The 20,495-nt window shown below is 51.7% G+C and overlaps 1 protein-coding gene across 1 annotated transcript in view; it reads right to left on the bottom strand.

Annotated features, from left to right (window-relative positions):
* Positions 1–20,495, bottom strand: part of LOC144113446 (uncharacterized) — a 303,663-nt gene that overhangs the window by 228,145 nt on the left and 55,023 nt on the right. The gene's annotated exons all lie outside the window — the stretch shown is intronic.

The following is a 20,495-nucleotide window of genomic DNA, read 5'->3' as shown; positions in this document are numbered from 1 at the left end:
GCAGCGTCTCCTCCTGCGAAGCGTCGACGTAGCGAAGTCGCCGACACGTCGCCTGGACCGCCCGTGACCCGGAGGAGGTCCGCCAGGCTCGCCAGCAAGATAGCCAATCTCCAGGCGGCAACGGACGCGCCTGGACGCCGGCCTGGAGTGAAGGCAGAACCTCCCAAGCCAGTCGTATTCGAAGGTAAAGCCTCAGCGACAGCCACTAATACACTGAGAAGGAAACGTAAGGCGGCGACAGTGGAAAAAAAGCGTTTGTGCTCCTCGGGGAAGACTTCTTGTCGTGGTCGGCCGGAGCAGGCTCCGAAGGGTAGTGGTAGGCCTTTGAAGCGTACATTGCCGTCGAAAGCCACAGCGAAAAAGTCGTCCGTCGCGAGGACAACGACGCTGCTTCACGATGACCACAACGCTCCTTCTACCAGCAGAAAGAAAAGAAGGCCAGTCCGAATGTCGACGAGTGGTTCGTCGGACGACACCGGCGTACCTGCCTCCGAGAACCAACGCTGGTTAGAGAGCAGTAGCGGTGGGAGCGGAAGCTGCAATAGCGCTGAGAAACAGCGTCGTTTGCGAAGCGGTTGGACAAGCAGCAACCGAAGCAGTGAGAGCAGTGCTTACAGGAAACGCCTCTTACGAAGCAGTTCGTCGTCAAGCAGTGGCGTCGCCAAGCGCGTAGCGAAGAGGCAGCGCAGAGCAAGAGGGCGGCCTCGGAGCAGCCGCAGAGCCATCGGCGGTGGTGAGGAGCGTCCTGGAACCAGAGGACCGCAGTTGCCGAAGCGTGTAGAAACAACTCACGAAAAGGTTTCCAGGTGGCTGGCGCGCATGGAGGAAGCTTGATACACATGCTTCACTGCCGGAGTGTTTTTCGAAAGAACAGCAAGTTGATGTGCGTCTTTATGTTCTCGATGCGGCCTGTGTCAGCACTCGGAAGCAGCACGACAGTTGCGGGAAAGATTTAAGCTTCAGATTGTAACCATCTGTGAAAAAGTTACTGTGAGGAGAGATTTTGTCGACTCGGACACATGAAGAGCGACTTAAAAACCTTTTTCTTGCCTACGCGCTCAATTAAAATTCATTTTTCTCATCTTTTAAGCCTCTGTAGTTATTACGCGACAGCGTATACAGCTCAGAATGGTTGCTTGGCGGGCTAGTTGGTTCATATCTAACATGTGTTGCAGCGCGAACCACAAGAAGGGACGACGAAGGGTCGTCGTCCCTTCTTGTGGTTCGCGCTGCAACACATGTTAATCCGCCTTTTTCATGTTCCTGTGCTGCCACCTCGCGTACAGCGCTGGAAGCTCATTGGAAGGGTACTGTGCGCCCAACCCGGCCGGAGTGAGTGCCGCTGCGGAGCACGTTTTGTAGGAATCTGTCAACGATGACGTGTCCTGGGCAGCACCTGGTGCCTGGAGGATTTCTAGGATTGACTGGTGGCTGTGTGCGAAGTCCGAGGCAGGCTGCTGAGCCCACCGAAGAGCAAATTCTTCAGTATCTCCGATCATGCAGCATGCGATGCGATCGCCAGCTGAGCAAGGGCCGCCGCTTCAGAGATGAAGGATACATTCGGAACAATGTTTAATGAAATATCCCCGATCAGTGAGAATGGCGTTTTCCGCTGTATATGCCTGCCATCCATGAAAGGTGTATACTACATCGTGCACGCCGTAGCACCGAAAATGACTGGGGACAACAGTTTTCAACCCCGCCGCGGTGGCTGAGTGGTTATGGCGCTCGGCTGCTGGCCCGAAAGACGCGGGTTCGAACCCGGCCGCGGCGGCAGAATTTCGATGGAGGCGAAATTCTAGAGGCCCGTGTACTGTGCGATGTCAGTACACGTTAAAGAACCCCAGCTGTCGAAATCTCCGGAGCCATTCACTACGGCGTCCCTCATAGCCGGAGTCGCTTTGGGACGTTAAACCTCACTAAACCAAACCAAACCAAGTTTCCACAAGCAATCGTTGTGCCCAAGCGCTTCCGAATAGCTACACGAGTGATAAAAGCACAAGCGTACTCGCAACATGACAGCTCTGCTAGCATTTTACTTTATTTTCCCACAGTACACCGCTGCATAGGTTAAACAAGCATGCGCGTCCATAAAGACGTACGCGAGAAGCGCACATTGAGCCATTCCGACGAAACCACGCAGAGCTTTTCATCATGGAAATGATGCGAACACACGCATAACGCACCTGCTTCTTCTGCCTCTTAATACATGGCACATACCCACATGGGGGTATTGGCCAAGATGTAGTGGCATAAACAAGGAAATTTCCTTAGGAGATTACGACAAAATTGTAGCACCATGCGTGAATGCTCTCGTAGCTTCTTTTTCGTTGTCCGCTCCACCGCGCGTTTAAAGCGGCTCACAGCACTTGCCCATTTGGCCTTCTTGCTTGAGAAAGCAAAAAGCGTCGGAACGAAGTCTGGGTGCCGCGGTGACATTCGAGGCCTTCCTGCCCATCAATAAAACATTTCGTGATGGACTGCACACGCATTTAACCACAGTACCTCGTCCGCACCTGTCACAAAGTGATTCCAGCACAGTCTTGACGGTGCCCAATGGCGGCCACGATCGTCGAGCCGGCGAACGGCTTTTATCCACGCTTCGCGTCGAAGGCGGTCCCGGGAAGCGTTCGGAAAGCGAAAAAAATCGAGTTTCCTTCCCTTTACATATTGGGCAATGCAGCTGTATGCAACACATGTCGTAGGCATTGCCAAATGCGCCGCACTGAACGCCCGACGGCTGCAGCAACGCACCCCGCGTAGGAAGCCGGTTTGTTTACATTTCCACGGCCGGTCTCGACTGGCGCGCGACCCTTCCAATATGTTTCGCGACACCGCCGCCAGGGGATGGGCGCATGCGCAGTCGCGTCGTGTTATAGCAGTAGCAGTTGTTGTCGGCTCCGCGCGTCTGAAATATTCCCTTACGGCGTGGTTCGGGTGTCCACCGAGATATGCGAGACATGGGTCATTTCCTTTCCTTAAAACCAATTTTAATTTCATTTTCCTTCCCTTACGGCGCGGTTCGTGTGTCCACCGAAATATGTGAGACATGCGTAATGTCTTTTCCTTAAAGGGCCACAGAAAGGGGTGTTTGAGCTTGGTTTTAAAATGCTTGCACTATGTAGAGTACAGGCCACCCAGCGTCCATGCCGCGTACGAGACCTCAAAAGCGAACGGAAAATTTACAATACATTTATAAAAATACCCGCTTTCGCACATCGCGACGACGCGCGGAGCCGGCTTACGCACGAAAACCTGGCAGATGACGTCACGTCTTGCTAATGACGTCAACAGCCGGGGGTTATCATTGGTTCACAGCACCAAATTCTTGCAGACGTCGCGCGCAACCGCGGCCGAGGCCACTCCGCGCGCGACGCAGCCGGCGGAGGTAGGGCAGAGGCGGAATGAGTGGGACCGGCGGAGGAGCGCCGCCGTTTTGGCGTGCGAGAGAGGGAAAGGCGCGAAGACGCGGAGGTTCAAATTTTGTCTGCAAATTTTGTCTGAAGTTTCGAACTTCGAGTTCGATAGTTCAGGCATGTAGATTGATACTTGCTGTGGACACCGGAACCGCGCCGTAAGAGAACAGAGGAAAGTGGGATTTAAAGAAGAGGCGCCGTAGTGGTCTCCGAAATTGCACTGACAACACACAGCACACGGGCGCATTTGCGTTTCGCCTCCATCGAAACGTGGCCGCCGCGGTCGGGTTCGAACCCAGGTACTCCGGCTCAGTAGACGAGCACCTTAACCATTGATCCACCGCAGCGGGTAAAAAATAAAATTTAGCTGCAGTTTAAGTATACTGCTGAAACTGGTTAGGAAGCTGTGGTGTATCAGGCAAGTAGACGCGGCCTGGCGGTAACGTTGAGGGCATTCCGCATATGCAGCGCGCTCACCCTGCCACCCTGGCAGGTGGCAGTTAAAGGGACAGTGAGGAGAAATTGAAGTTTGCTTGTGATCCGCGAGCGTGTGTTTCTGCCATGTTTTCCCTTTTTCTCTCTAGTGGTAGGACACGGTAAGAGCGGGGTATACCAAGGCCGGCGCGCGACGGACAAGGGAGAGAGTTTGCGAGCGTCGATTCCCCCACGCGCAGACAATGGTCGCGCGCGATGTTCTGCCTGTCGCGGGCAACCAATCTGTGCCGGCGTGGAAGACATCGCGTGGTCCGCGACCGGCCGTTCCCCCCAGCAAACAGATTGCACGCCCGTGCACCGAGTAGTCCTATCATGCGCGGCGCAGCACCGCACATTCATTTCCTATCCTGTACTCGTACATAGTGTATATTAGCCCCTACCCCTATCCTTTCTCACTATCGTTCCCCCCGCGTACTTTCCCTCTCCCTGTCCTTTTATTCCCGCTAGTCGCAGCTCAGGAGCTTCAGGTTTCGATGGCAGATGGGGCGGCTAGCAACATCTTTTCCTTCCCCTGTTATTTTATTAATAAACAACCACTAACAACAACAACAACCGAAAAAGCGAGCGGAGGTATCGGTTCTCGTCGTATCCGTGCGAGTCTCGCTCCACTCTTCGACGTTTCGAAGTTCACGAGCACAAAACCAGACACTACCGTAATTGTCGCACCACCGAAATAATAAATAACACGACGCCAAAGTGTCTGTGACCGGCTCCTCAAAGAAGGGGACAGCGCCCGAGATAACGCGACTGGCGGAGTTCGCGAAACACCCAAAGGATGCGTGGCGGTTGCAACGGCCGCGCGGGTCAGATTCAAAAGGAATGCAGAGTGTGAGAGAGAGAGAGAGATCGAGAGATTTTTTCCTTTCAGAATCTTGAGGTTAGATCTTGTTCTTTACTACAAGCGGTAGCGCCAATTCCTACTTCCTTCACGTTCACAACGAGGTGTGTACGGCGTTACGGCTTCAGCGGAGGTTTCTCAATTCGCCGCGGGAAGGAAGAAGCTCGCGCTTTCCTCCCCCTGTTTTTATCGTTTCCTCTCAGAACACTGTTTTCTGTAACAAGCATTCAAGTTGGAGATGTGGCGAGAGTTGGGCGCACCCTAGCGGTTGCTCGGTGTCTTGACGCCGTGAAAATTAAAATTTACACCAAGTGCATCTATGCTAATCCAAACCTGATCACTGCTTGCCCGTCTCGGTTATAAGCCTCGTGGTCGCCGCCCGCTTAATCTCACCGTGTTTGCGTTATTGTGCGCCTCAAATGTAGCGTTGTTGAAGTCACGGCCGACATCAGCGATTTGGAAGCCGCCCAATGCTAAATCCTGCCGGTGCATTAAAACGGTGTGCTATCAGCCGGCGCCTTGGTTCCTGGCATGCTGTGCTGTCAAGATCGCTGTTGCCATCCTGGCGCGAAGTGTTTAACGTGCGAACAGCGATGAGGATTCGTCCCTTGTTTAGCAGCCGCCTCCACAAACCTATAAGCCGCTTTAGCCAGCGAGGCCGCTCAACTGGATGGGGAACCAGCGCATATTTTATCTCACAAATTTGCAGACACTGAACTGGGCTGGCATCAGCAAAGCGTTCCGGATTCTCAGAGCTGCCCGCACGGAGACTGTTCGAGGCTTGCTCGCTGACGGAGACCGCGACAGTCGCGATATGGAGGCTGTATGTAATATAGCCAGAGCACGAGCAGGTTTGGGGACACGGTGGTGCCTGTTCGCCTTCCGCTTCGACGACACTACTTTTCTTGGAGAGAGGGTATAATTTCACGACCCTGTGCACGCGCGGTTGGACGTATGAAACTGGAAGTGCATGCGCTTGTGTAAACTGTGAACAGGTTTCATGAGTTTAGTGCTGGTTTTATTGGCAAAATTCAGGTTCAAGGGCACGACCTTCATATTCCGGAGATGCAATCTTTTTAATAGCTGCTGTTTGTGAGGACCCGCTGCGGTAGCTAAGTGGTTAGGGCGCTCGGCTACTGATCCGGAGTACCAGGGTTCGAACCCGACCGCGGCGGCCGCGTTTCAATGGAGGCGAAACGCAAAGGCACCCGTGTGTTGTGCGATGTTTGTGCACGTTAAAGATCCGCAGGTGGTCGAAATTATTCCCGAGCCCTCCACTACGCCACCTCTCTCTTCCTTTCTTCTTTCACTCCCTCCCTTACCCTTCCCTTACGGCGCGGTTCAGGTGTCCAACGATATATGAGACAGATACTGCGCCATTTCCTTTCCCCCTAAAACCAATTATAATATATTGCCGAGATGTGTGACAGATACTGCGCCATTCCCTTTCCCCAACAACCAATTTCAGTTTTGTTTCTGAGGACAGGTTTGTTGATAAGTGCATATTTTCGCGCTGGGAAACCGCTAAACATGCTTTTCACCTATCATTTAAAGCTTATTGTTTCTCCGTCCTTGTGTCCTGCATTCTTACTGGTTAGCTTCCTAGACCTTTTCTGCCATTTTGAATTAACGCTCTTTTGTATAAGGTTCCAGACGCTGTTTTGACTCATTTCCAGTCGCATTTGTTTCTGATACTCTTACAATAGGTGTGATAGAAATTTTGCGTTGTGCGCTGCGGGACGATTTCCCAAAATTTTGATCAGAATATGACAATTTTTTTGAAAAGTTGATACCTTCTGTTGCTTCATGAAATGTCAGGCTACATTTTAACGAATCATCTTCATGATTTTTCCCCCCGTAAGTTAATCAGTCCTCGGAATTGATCCAACCTCGGCGGTCGCTTATCGATGGAGGCGAAATGTTAGACCCGTGTGCTGTGCGCGATGTCAGTGCACGTTAAAGAACACCAGGGGTTCGAAATTATCCAGAGCCTTTCACTACGGCGTCCCTCATAGCCTTAATCGTTCTAGGACGGTGAAGCCCAAAAACCATGAACGAGCATCTTGATGCGCAAATCGTTTTTTTTTCCTTTTAAGCAATTTCGCCGCTCAAGCTTTGCATTGATCACAAGACGTGAATTGCCAAGCACAAGTTTTACATCTTCCGAGTCCATAAGCGCGTTTCTGAGTTTCCCTCAGAAATTCAGCCATTTGTGCTACTCTGGCTTAGAAAAAAAGAAAATAACTGAAAACAAAACAAGAACGGCACAAAAATTTCTGGTGAAATCAACTTTAAGCGGGAAATACTTTTTACCTGAGGTGTGCGCGCACTGCATCGAGATTCGAATATTAGCCTGGGCGTAACTGAAGATTCAGGACAAGCCTCGTGCCTGCACGGATGCGTGAGCCAGTACGACCCTTTAACCATGGGCGTGCAGGAATGCTCACCAGTGTTGTCGACCAGGGCGGAGATCAGCCACTGAACAGCATCCGCTCCATGTGAGTTGGCACATGCGCGATCTTCGCTGCGGCATGTCAGAAATAAGCTCCTCGGTCTCTTTCTTTTACAGGGTCGCGCTCAGCCCCCAGACTCCATATAGAGATATCTTCCTTCAAGCTCTGTCATCAAATGCCGGGAAGAAGAGCGAATAATATTTTGTATACGCAAGTATAACTGCGTGACCACCAATCCTGTACGCTGCGTGCCGTACATGCAACATTAAGCTATATGTCGCCATTGCCAAGGAATATGCTAGTACACTGTACAGCCAAGGAGAGCGATTTATCGCAGTCGACCGCGCAATAAATCCCCATTGTCACGGGTATATATTTCGTCCTTCGTGTCTTTGTTATGATGGCGAAAGCAGATTGCAGTGCAGATGGCTGCCCGCCGCCGATGTATACTTCTTTTCACGACGTCGACCCGAAGCGCGATTCGAGCGTTTCCCGTCAGCTGAGCAAGCAAGCGCACTTGGGGCTGCCCTTCGTCGTCTGCGTACTCGAGAGGCGTTCACCCAGCGGCTCGCGTCTGCATTTGATCAGGTTAACCCGCCGGTCTGCGGCGCACAAGTAGACACAGAGCACGTGCGATGTCGTTTCCTGTGCTTTGACAGCGCACGCTTCGAGGCGAGGTCGCTACTCGATGGGTAGTGCCGCTGTTAGCCTCAGCTTTAATCGTCCTGTTGAACCTCACAGCCGAAGTCATTCTATCCCTGTTTGTTTTTTGTTTTTTTTTCTTCGCTTATCTAGGTCTGGCCTCGTGTGCGCTCTGTGAACATTGCTGCAGACAAACTTAATTCCCGATACATGGCGTGCATTATTTCTGCTATTTTCGGCTTTCTTTAGTTTCGCTTGTTTTTCCGCACAGGCTCACCACCTCACCCCAAGAAGACTCGCGAGAACGAACGGAGAATGAACTAAGCACCCATTGTTGCTTTCAGTGTCGAGAAATAATTAACAAAAATTCGTACTACGGCAGATCAAAGGCTTCACTTAGAATTTCTTGATCATATGACCAATGAAGCTACGCGGATGCTTGGTGCGACCGCCATTTCATGTGTTCATCACGGTGACTTGCGTACGAATTCGCACTTCATTGATCACAACACGTTTCTTGATCGCAAATCAAATCCGGTGTTGTCAGATGCATCCCAGAGCCCAGAATGAGCTCAGCGGACTTCCTTCTGCTGCTCGAAGTTGAGGACCCATTCTAAAGGGCACCATTTTGATGCAGTGGCCAATGCCTGAAAGTCGCGATGCGAATTCCGAATGCGCTCACAGCTCAAGCTTTCCAGCTAGGAGCAACAGGGATGGTAGAAACGCCAGAAATTGTTTGCATTCTTGAGGCACATATACTTAGAGAGAGAGAGATACACAGAAAAAAATTGTAAGCTCTTTTCAACAGAACACTTTTCAGTCGCAGTTACAGTTACTTGATCTCGGGCGCACTTCGTAGTCTCGCCCTGAATGCAACTGTTCTACAAGGTTCTCGCTGTTTTATTATGGTCACGAATAACTTTTAGACCACAGAACATCCCAATTTAACTGATGTTGCAGACGGCAGAGGAAAAATAAAACAATGAAAATAGAGCTGTATAGAGGACTGCGGTCCGGGTTATCATGCAGTAATCCGCATGCCAAACGGTGCGAACGTTAGGACAAGTTAGGAGCCATTCCGCTTTCTAACGGTGGATGAAGGATTAGTGAAACTCCTCATTCCCTGCAAACAACTTGGCGCGCTGAGAAGCGATGAAATGTGTTTGCTTTGCGGACAGATTTGTAAGTATGGAATAAATAACTGGTGTCCATGTTTAAGAATGCCCCTTCGAGCCTGTTGTGAATGTTCTACTGCACACAGACAAATTTTGTTAAAGGGCCAAGGAGTACAGCATCATCCCGGTATTGTTCTCAATAAAAATTGCTTCTCTGGATTTTTTTGACGGCATCAAAAGACGCGTTCATGTCCAACATTCTTGGGCAAATATTTTGAACACTGGAAAATTGTGAGGTACTGCTATGGAAATATTCAAGGTAATGAGCCATTCTTGCACTGCGCAGCAAAACCTTTGTTTTGAAGTTTTTGCACCGCACGCATGGAGCAGCCAAGACTGCCATAGAAAATCAACTTGGAGAAAGCTTTTGACGATAACAAAAACGTTGATAGCGCAGAAATGCTAGCCTGTTGACGGGAGATCTGTGGATATGTTGATGGTTGCAGTAGTAGTAATTGGTTTTTGGGGAAAGGAAATGGCGCAGTATTTGTCTCATATATCGTTGGACATATTAAATATTATAATATATGAAAAAAACTGCGTTCATAAACTCTTCCCCCTTCAAAAATGTGTTTGTCCAGAATTGTTGGGTATGTATCGGCAAGAATATCGGATAAAATAATCTTCCTGCCTGTCGATTTAAACTGGCGGCATCCTTACCAAAAAGGACGGGTTGTCTCCGTTTTGGAGTCGATGGCGGTGCAGCATAGCCTCTGGGTTCCGTGTCGGATATTCAGGGCCGACGCACACATTTTGCTTGCAAAATGGGCCGGTGCTGGCGACACCTGTTTTTCGTTCGTTTTCTCTGAGAGTGGTCCTTTTGTGATTATTACGTGGTATTCTATCGATACAGGTCGTCTTCTATTTGGCCTCAGTGTCACTTGATGCTGAAAACAGCCAAGGACACCCTGCAATGATAAAATTTGTGTTCTGACGTAGTGCTAACTAATAGTAATGTCCTGCACAAAAACCTCTCAATTTTCTACGGTTAATTTGCGTGCTATAATTTAACTTGTAACCTACTGCAGATAAGTGAGATGCTGCTTTGGCTGCATTGCATAGTCATCCAGGCAAGCAGAACGTAGAGCATGGGGCATCATAACCACGGCAGCTTTTCTTTTCAGCCTGGGTAAGGGCGCGCGTCCTTGCGTAATCCGTGTAAAAGAAAACACATTTCGGAGCCCTTCGAGTGCACACAGTTTCTTTGTTTGACAAGCAAGCACCGCGACGTTCATCAATTATTATCCGGATGCCTCGCTTCCACTCAAATAAGTGGCAACCAGCGCTATCTGGTCCATAATAGAGTTTTAGTTTCACGTACGCAGAGTCTTTACGTATGTAGAGGCTTTACGTACGTAGAGCTCTTACGGGTGACCAGTGCGCATGTGCAGAAGGCAAAGGGTATGCACGAGCCTCACGTACGTACGTGAGATTCGGATTTTTACGTTGCGGTCTTTTCGTTGCATGCGTACGTAGCGTTGATAAACATGGCGGCGCCTTGCCCGCCGCTTCACAGCGACAACAGCTTCGTCGCTAATCCCTCGACGCGATATCGTGTTCTAAACTGTTACAAAACTTTTTTAGCGCGCTACCGCTAATAGAGGCCATTCTCCGAATTTAGCTGTTAGCCGTTGTGTGTCTACAGCCTGCCTCTAGCAGGTAGCAACCTGCCTGCCTGCCTGCGCACGCGCGCGCCCGCGTGTTTGTGCGTGTGTGCATGTGTGTGTTCGTGTGTGTGTGTCGGGCGCGCGGCCGCATCGCATGCGAACGTAGCCGGAAGAAACTGCCGCCGCGGCTATGGGCGTGCACGCGCGGGCGATTCGGCGCACCCACGAAACAGCCGGCGCTTTGTGTTTTTATGTGTGTGCTTGCCGCTAAGCGGCGACGGACGAGAGACCCCCTCGAACAGCAGTTACGGGGGCATCATCCGATAAGACCAAGGTCTGCGCGCCGCCTCCGTAACGACGGGAACCAGCTCAAGATGCCTTCCCAGGGAGCCGACCGAAGGGAGCAGCGGGGAAACAAGGACGAGAGAGGACAAGCTGAAGAGGAGGACCGGGAAGAGAGGAGAGACGACCGAGAAGGGCCGGACAGACGGGCCGTGGATGCCGAGACGAGAGGTCGCACCCCGACGGCAGAGTGGTGTCACCGGAATTGTGAATAGAAGTCAATAAATTCGGCACTTTATAATCTGAAGTATTCATGTGGTCTGTCTGAATCGGGAGAAGAAGAGAAAGGAGTGAAGGGAGGAGAGGAACCTGCCTGACTGTGCGTGTGAGGTGTGTGCGTGTGTGTGTGTGTGCATGTGTGGTGTGTGCGTGCGTGTGTGTGTTCGTGTCTGTGTGTGCGTGCGCGCGCGTGTGCGTGCGTGTGTGTGTGCATGTGTTCGTGTGTGTCTGCGCGTGCGTGTCTGTGTGGTGTGTGTTCGTGTGTGTGTGCGTGCGTGTGTGGCAACGAGCAGAGGCCACAGTAGCCGGTGGAGTGCAACAGGAGGAGCAGCCAATCTCTCCCAAGGACTGGGCACTTGGTTGGGTAGTCTGTGTTGGTGGATGTGTGGTGTCTGTGTGGCGCATAATCCCAAATCCCTCAGGAGAAGCCAAGACTCAAAATTCGACATCAAAGTGGAACCGTTCCTAAAGTGGAACAAATCAGAATCCTGTTATTCTTTACGCAGGAAACGGATACCACGACGGCGTCATAAAAATGCTAGACGCCTACGCGTCGCAAGTCCTAGGCATTTTTCGGAGAATCTCTCTCAGGGGCAGAGGCCTTAAAGAGAAAAGTCTAAAATTAATACACGCTTACGTATTTAGTCGAGTATGCTATGCCACACCCTTCCTAAATCTAAGAGCGGACGAAAAGAGGGAAATGGACTCCCTCATCCGAAGATGCATCAAGAGTCCTAGGACTCCCGATGTGCACCTCTACGGAAAAACTCCTCTCTATGGGGGTGCACAAGAGCTAGGAAGATTACGCAGAGGCAGTTTGCATGGCATAGCTAGATAGACTTCGCAGCACCACCACGAACCGAGCTATCCTGCAGATGGTGGTTGTGCAGACCGACCGCGGGCTGCACCGTAGAACTGACATCCCCCCTAAATGTAGGGAGAAAATAGCAAACCCCCCACTCCTGAGGAACATGCATTCGGAGCATAATACCGAGAGGAGGAATAGAAGAGCCGAGGCGCTTACAAAACGGTTCGGAAAAATGAAGCACGAAGAGGTCGCCTACGAGGACGCGACTAGTGGGAAGTCAGGCGCGGCGGTTGCCTCAGCCGTCAACGGACTAGGCGTCCCCGCGTCGGCAGCCACTATTCGATAGAGGCGAAGAAGTTGTCATAGCGCTCGCTTGCGTTGAAACGAAATTCGTAGCCAGCGACAGTAAAACTGCCATCTGGAATTTCGTGTAAGGCAGGATCTCGCAGCAAGCGGCGAGGATCCTGGCCAGCAGAGAGCTGACCCGCAAAGTCAACTTAATATGGACCCCAGCGCACGCGTCGGATCCCGGCAACGAAGCGGCACACGGGTTAGCCGAGCTCTCTACTTCCAGGGTAACCGTGGAACCGCCGGACTGTCGGAACCTAGACGAGCGCGAGCAAACCTATTCCGATATCGTTGAGAACTATAGTCTCCACCGCTGCGCTGACTCGCGACGTCACGTGCCTCGTCATGCAGCCTCATTGCGCATGCGCAAACCGTTCGCCAGTGCGCCGTCTCCTCCGCGTCTGATTGCACAGCTGAACACATGAGCATGTGAGCCTGAGCATGTGCGCTTGCTGGTCAGATTGCGCCATAGGCGAAGAAGCGGACGGTGAGCGCGCGTACAGTACGCGGAATCTTCGGAGACTGCGAGAGGCTGCGTCGGACGACCCGGAATTCATTGCTTGGCGTGAGGATGCCCGACAGCGTATACGAATGAAACACGAAACGCTAAGCGTGGGTCCAAGACGTCGAAAGTGCGGGAAGAGCGTCTCGCCAAGCAGCGGCGTCAAGACGCGGAGCGTCCGAGCCGTTGCCGAACTACGATAAGAACGCGCGACGAAGCAGGAAGAACCAGATGCGAAGAATACGCGCCCGATGACTGACTACACCATACGGCTGACGACCAGTGCTTCGGCAGCGATGACGTTCGAGTCATTTCGCTATGTATATCCTGGCCTAGCTGAGCTAAGCCACTGCCGATTATTTTATTCATTGCGTGCGTGGATTTTTACGCAGCTCCCGAATATTTCCGACGCGCGGCGCGCACAACTAATACGACGCCGACGGCTTTTCGACAGAACGAGCTGTATACGCTGTCGCGTAAAATTAGCTGCGGTTTAACTACTGCTCAACCTGGTTACATAGCGAAACCTGTGGTGTATCGGGTAAGTAGACACGGCTTGGCGTCTGTAACGTTGAGCACGTTCCGCACACTGGATAGGCAGCGAGCCATCGTAGCACGGCAGGTGGCAGTTAAATTAATGGTTCATCGCGACAGGTTGCTCACCCAATGAACGCTGCGGCCTATTGGGCGCTATAGCTGCAGTGCCGCGTGTCTGCCACAACGTTGTCAGCGCTAATGCGTGCAGCCCACATATCTTTCTCACCACCGCCACGTACGTCCTTACTTCAAAGCGCGATTGAGGTGTCCACTGACAAAGGAAGCCAGTTACACGAACTTCCTTTCCTCAAAACCGGAGTCTAGAACGTTGTCAACGCCAACGAACGCGATTGCGGACAGCTTTCGCTTTGTATATCATATCCTGGATTAGCTGAGCGAATCCACAGCCCAAAAAATTGGTTTTTGCGACCGCTGCGGCTGCGTCTTTATGGAGGAAAAACGCTAAGGCGCCCGTGTGCTGTGCGATGTCAGTGCACGTTAAAGATCCCCAGGTGGTCGAAATTATTCCGGAGCCCTCCACTATGGCACATCTATCTTCCTTTCTTTCACTCCCTCTTTATCCCTTCCCTTTTCGGCGCGGTTCGTGTCCAACTACATATGAGACAGATACTGCGCCATTTCCTTTCCCAAAAAACCAATTATTATTATTGAGGAAATGGAAGGCACCGTAAAGTGGTATCGTGAGCCGAACACGGAGGCGCTGAAGCAGGGCTGTTGTTGTTGTTACCCTCGCACAATGGCACATGCCCACTAGGGGGATTGGCCAAGGATTGGGGGGCACAGAAGGAAGGAAGGAAAACGTTTATTGAGCTTTAGAGAGTAGGTGAGCAATTTGGCGGAGTCAGGTGTGTCGTCCGTCTTAGCAATGGTCGTCTGCCCCTAGTCCAGGGCTCCGCTGGATGCCGCTGCCAGCTGTGCACAGAGAGTTTTTCAGATAAATCTTTTCATGTACGAAAGTTAGCTGGCTAGTCGAAAAAGAGAAGAGAGAAGGAAGCAAAAGTGCGCTTCTCTGCTTGGCCAGTCGCGACAACAACATCAGTGCCACCACTCGGCACCCGACACAAAGGAAAAGCCACGTATGCAAATCCAAATCCAAATCAGCAGCCGGCAATGTGGCTGCGATAGAAGCTTGCTAATGCAGGCTGCAGCGCAACGTATCGGTGACCGTGTTGGCCTCGTTCGGACTGAGTGAGACTGAAAAATGAGACCGAAGAAAACGCCGGCAGCGTCTCCTCCTGCGAAGCGTCGACGTAGCGAAATCGCCGACACGTCGCCTGGACCGCCCGTGACCCGGAGGAGGTCCGCCAGGCTCGCCAGCAAGATATCCAATCTCCAGGCGGCAACGTACGCGCCTGGACGCCGGCCTGGAGTGAAGGCAGAACCTCCCAAGCCAGTCGTATCCGAAGGTAAAGCCTCAGCGACAGCCACTAATACACTGAGAAGGAAATGTAAGGCGGCGACAGTGGAAAAAAAGCGTTTGTGCTCCTCGGGGAAGACGTCTTGTCGTGGTCGTCCGCAGCAGGCTCCGAAAGGTAGAGGTAGGCCTTTGAAGCGTACATTGCCGTCGAAAGCCACAGCGAAAAAGTCGTCCGTCGCGAGGACAACGACGCTGCTTCACGATGAACACAACGCTCCTTCCTCCAGCGGAAAGAAAAGAAGGCCAGTCCGAATGTCGACGAGTGGTTCGTCGGACGACACCGGCGTACCTGCCTCCGAGAACCAACGCTGGTTAGAGAGCAGTAGCGGTGGCAGCGGAAGCTGCAATAGCGCTGAGAAACAGCGTCGTTTGCGAAGCGGTTGGACAAGCAGCAACCGAAGCAGTGAGAGCAGCGCTTACAGGAGACGCCTCTTACAAAGCAGTTCGTCGTCAAGCAGTGGCGTCGCCAAGCGCGTAGCGAAGAGGCAGCGCAGAGCAAGAGGGCGGCCTCGGAGCAGCCACAGAGCCATCGGCGGTGGTGAGGAGCGTCCTGGAACCAGAGGACCGCAGTTTCCGGAGCGTGTAGAAACAAGCCACGAAAAGGTTTCCAGGTGGCTGGCGCGCATGGAGGAACCTTGATGCACTTGCTTCATTGCTGGACTGTTTTTCGCAAGAACAGCACGTTGATGTGCATCTATGTTCTCGATGCTGCCTGTGTCAGCACTCGGAAGCAGCACGACCGCTGCGGAAAAAAAATTAAGCTTCACATTGCAACCATGTGTGAGAAGGTAACTGTGAAGTAGAGATTTTGTCGACTCGGACACATGAAGAGCGACTTAAAAACATTTTTCTTGCCTACGCACTGAATTAAAATTCATTGTGCTCATTTTTTAAGCCTCTATAGTTATTACACGACAGCGTATACAGCTCGCTCGGTCGAATTGCCGTCGGTGTAGTAGCAGTAGCAGTTGTCGGCGCCGCGCGCCTGAAATATTCCCTTACGGCGCGGTTCGGGTGTCCACCGAAATATGTGAGACAGGCATGTCTTTTCCTTAAAGGGCCACAGAAAGGGGTGTTTGAGCTTGGTTTTAAAATGCTTGCACTATGTAGATTACAGGCCACCGGGCGTCCATGACGCGTACGAGACCTCAAAAGCGAGCGGGAAATTTACAATACATTTTTAAAAATACCCGCTTTCGCACATCGCGACGACGCGCGGTGCCTGGCTTACGCACGAAAACCTGGCAAACGACGTCACGTCTTGCTAATGACGTCAACAGCCGGGGGTTATCATTGGTTCACAGCGCCAAATTCTTGTGTTCGTCGCGAGAAACCGCGGCCGAGGCCACTCCGCGCGCGACGCAGCCGGCGGAGGTAGGGCAGAGGCCGAATGAGTGGGGCCGGCGAAGGAGCGCCGCCGTTTTGGCGTGCGAGAGGAGAGGGGCAACGCGAAGACGCGGAAGTTCAAATTTTGTCTGCAAATTTTGTCTGCAGTTTCGAACTTCGAGTTCGATAGTTCAGGCATGTAGATTGATACCCTGGCCGGCAACTTGCTGTGGACACCGGAACCGCGCCGTAAGAGAAGAGAGGAAGGTAGGAGTGAAAGAAGAGATTCCGTAGTGATCTCCGAAATCGCACTGACAACGCACAGCACACGGGCGCCTTTTGTGTTTCGCCTCCATCGAAACGCGGCCGCCGCGGTCGGGTTCGAACCCAGGTACCCCGGCCCAGTAGACGAGCGCCTTAACCATTGATCGACCGCAGCGGGTAAAAAATAAAATTTAGCTGCAGTTTAAGTATACTGCTGAAACTGGTTAGGAAGCTGTGGTGTATCGGGCAAGTATACGCGGCTTGGCGGTAACGTTGAGTGCATTCCGCATAGGCAGCGCGCTCACCCTGCCACCCTGGCAACTGGCAGTTAAAGGGACAGTGAGGAGAAATTGAAGTTGGCTTGTATCGTTAGAATACCAGCTCCTGATCACAAAAACGCCGCTCTTATTGAAAAAAAAGCTCTTGTAAGGTAGAAAATAGCAAGAACCAAAATACAGGTATCGCCGCCACAGGCCAATCTCGGAAGTACAAGCGTGTTGACGTCATAGGACAAGAGGCGCCCCCTTGGAGGAATTTTCCTTACTCCAGGGACGCTATAGTGCACTTTTATCACACAAGGAAGACAGATTATAGACAACCTGAATGTTGGTAGCAAAGAAAACTCATAAATGCTGCCTTTGCCGCCCAGATGGATAGCATAACTGCCCGCATCACGCGCTCGGTATCAGTCTTAACCCCAAAATGGATTCTCGAACACCGACGTCTCTCTAAACGTGCAGGACCCCGTAGGGTTCCCACATGCTCCACAAAACTCTCTCGTCGTATTGACAATTCCGATAGCGAGGAATGCGCCATCCGCACGGCTTCGGGCTGCAGTGGATCGAACCTCCTTAACACAGCAGCATCCATCACCCCCTCAACCTCTCATCATGGCCCCTAATCCTAGATCGCGAGCATCGACACAAACACATCCCTTCACAGTAACCCAGTGGAATTGCAGGGGTTTCAAGGACCGGCAGAAGCGAGCCCACTTTCGCCTTTACCTTGAAACCTTTGAGTTCCTCGTGGCCCTGGTCGCCCTTCAGGAGCCCGGAGCCAACACCAAACTCACTAATTATCAGACTTTCCAGCTGGACACAGAAACCTGCATCCTAGTTCACAAAGACTACACAGCACAAGAGGTAACCCTCCCATCGACCCCCGAAAACTCTCATGTAATGGTCACGGTCTTACCTATGCGGAGCAAAGCCCCCCGATTCGTGGGCTTAATATATGCTGCGCCCAAAAATTAAAGACGTAACTTTTTCTAAGCTCTTTACAGAAGCAATGCGTGTGGCTGGACGCGACCCCCTGCTCATTGTAGGAGATTTCAACGCTCCATGTCGGCAATGGGGCTTCCTTAGGGAGGAACCCCGAGGCAGAAAATTGGCGGAGCTAATTTCGACTCTCGGTGTAACCCTCCATACCGATTCGGCCAACCCCACTCGCATGGGCAACTCAGTAACCAAGGATACATGCCCAGATATGACCCTTACCCGCAATATTCGGCACGCAGACTGGCTTAACACCCAAGAAACCCTTGGCAGTGACCACTACATCATTAACATGACCATTTACACACGGCCCCTTAAACGCCGCACATATTCCCGATTGGACTAAGTTCCGCTCGACACTTCCCTCTGTCGACATTGTTCGCTCGGGATATCAAGAATGGGTGGCCTCGCTAATGACAACCCTCGGCAAAAACGAACAATGCATTCAGCTCACTGGTTCCTCCTCCGAAGTAGCCAACCATCTTCTCCATATTTGGGAGGCCCGCAGCAGTCTCACCAAACGATGGAAAAAGCAGAAACACAACAAGAAACTCAGACACCGCATTCTTTAACTCGCCCACAAAGCTGCCGACTATGCCGCTCAGTTAAGCGACACTAACTGGGTGGATCGATGCAACACTGCTGCGCACCAGATGTCTGGCCGCAACACCTGGCGTATGGTTCGTGCACTTATTGACCCCAATCAAACGCGTGCAGAAACACCGCGGCATCTCCAACCTCCAATGCATAACTTTCCCGATACTACAACACAACTGGCCCGAAAATTGTGTGGCATATATCTCCGTACCACGGTGAACCCTCGCCTTTCTCAATGCTCATACATAAGGCAAACAAATCTGGAGCTGGACGCACCCTTCAAGCTCCATGATTTGGAGGCCCTAGCCAAAATGAAACGCGGCACTGCAACGGGCCGGGATAGGGTCACCGTCAAACTTCTGGCGAGCCTTCCAGATGCAGCCTATCGTGCCCTCCTTGAATTCATCAACCATATATATCTGGCTTGGAGAGATTCCTCTCCCCCCGGATCGGAAAACAGCCTTATTGTGACGTTTATTCCTAAGACAGGCAAGCCATTTTATGTGGAGTACCTGTGCCCTATCTCCCTCACATCTTGTGTCGGCAAACTGATGGAGACTATGGTGCGAGACAGGTTCTCCACTTGCCTCGAAACAGATAACACTTTTGCAGATACTATGTTTGGTTTCCGATTACAGAAATCCGCACAAGACATCCTTCTACAACTCTATAATGACATATTAGAGCCCAAAGAACTCCCTCACAATGATAAGGTAGTCCTGGCCTTGGATTTGTCAGGAGCCTTTGATAATGTGAAACATGAATACTCATCCACCTCCAAGATACCAACTGTGGTCAGAATATATACCGATACATCTGGCAATTTCTCACGGGTCGACAGGCCTACATTCGAATTCAAGACAAAGGACATGGACCCTATACCATCGGATCCCGGTGTACACCACAGGGTGCGGTTTTATTTTCCTTCCTCTTCAACCTCGCAATGAAAGACCCCGCAAAATTAAGAGCCATGCCCTGCATCTGATATGCCCTATATGCGGATGATCTCTCTTTACTGGGCAACACAAAGCAATCTCGGACACATGGAGACCTGCCTACAACAGGCAGCGGAGGCAGTGGACACTTACGCTGCATACTGTGGTCTCCAGTGTGCTCCCACCAAATCAGAATTTGTCCATATTCGACCCTCTCCTCCAGACGACACTTCAATTCACCTCACACTCCCTTCGGGTCCGATTAGAGAGGCCAAGGAGATCGGTCTCTTTATTCGCCAGCAACGCAGACCGGACACAGCACTCGCAAAACTCCCCATGTATGGTGATCTGGTGGGCCGTAGGGTCCGCCGAGTCTCTAACAAGCGTGGGGGGTTACGAAGCAAAGGTGCTTTGCGGCCGGCATATGCCTTGGTAACGAGTAGAATTCTATACTCAACCCCCTACCTTCGCATGCGCAAACACGAGGACCAACTCGAGGTCATGCACCGCAAAGTCATCAAGCCGGCTCATGACCTTCCCATTACCATATCCAACCAGCGTTTTCTGATCCTGGGGTGTGGTCAACACCTATCAGAAACTCAGAGACTCCCATCTCGTCAACCTATCACGAACGCCATCCGGTCAACGCGTTCTTGACCGACTCCACATCCAACACACCATCACCTTTGAGGAACTGGTACCAGCGCCAGAAGTCTGGAGACGCGTCCTCAGGATTCGATTCATCCCCGCAACATGTCACACTCTGACCACAATGGCCGTCGCGTTGCGCGTGTAGAAGCACTGGAGGGACATTATGGTCGACAACAACACGTGTAATACGTGGACATTGCCATTCCCCGCCGTGGGGGTTGGTTCCCTGCAGCAGTGGTCCACGACACCACTACAGTGGTAGGACTCACTTTCCGCGCCTACAGCACAACACACGCGGAGGAAATCGCGATTGCGTTCGCACTCTCCCTCCTACAAGTGAAACGCATTACGCAAAGGGTGGCCGCTAAAGGTGAGAGAGTAAAAAAGGAAGACCACCTTTTGCGTTATAGAGATGAAAATTGGTTTTTGAGGAAAGGAAATGGCGCAGAAACTCTCTCACATATTTCGGTACACACCCGAACCGCCCCGTGAAGAAAGGATAAAGGGGAATAGAAAGAAAAAAGGAAGACAGAGGTGCCGTACCAGCCCCCATCTAAACTCGGACCGCATTTGATCCTGTCTTCGTCTTACACTTGTCGAGTCACACTGAACACCAGAGAGGTTTCGA

This window comes from Amblyomma americanum, chromosome 1 (genome assembly GCF_052857255.1).
Source record: "Amblyomma americanum isolate KBUSLIRL-KWMA chromosome 1, ASM5285725v1, whole genome shotgun sequence".
NCBI classification, from domain to species: Eukaryota; Metazoa; Arthropoda; class Arachnida; order Ixodida; family Ixodidae; genus Amblyomma; species Amblyomma americanum.
The sequence above is the reverse complement of the archived record's forward strand: the minus strand, read 5'-3'. Positions and strand labels throughout refer to the sequence as shown.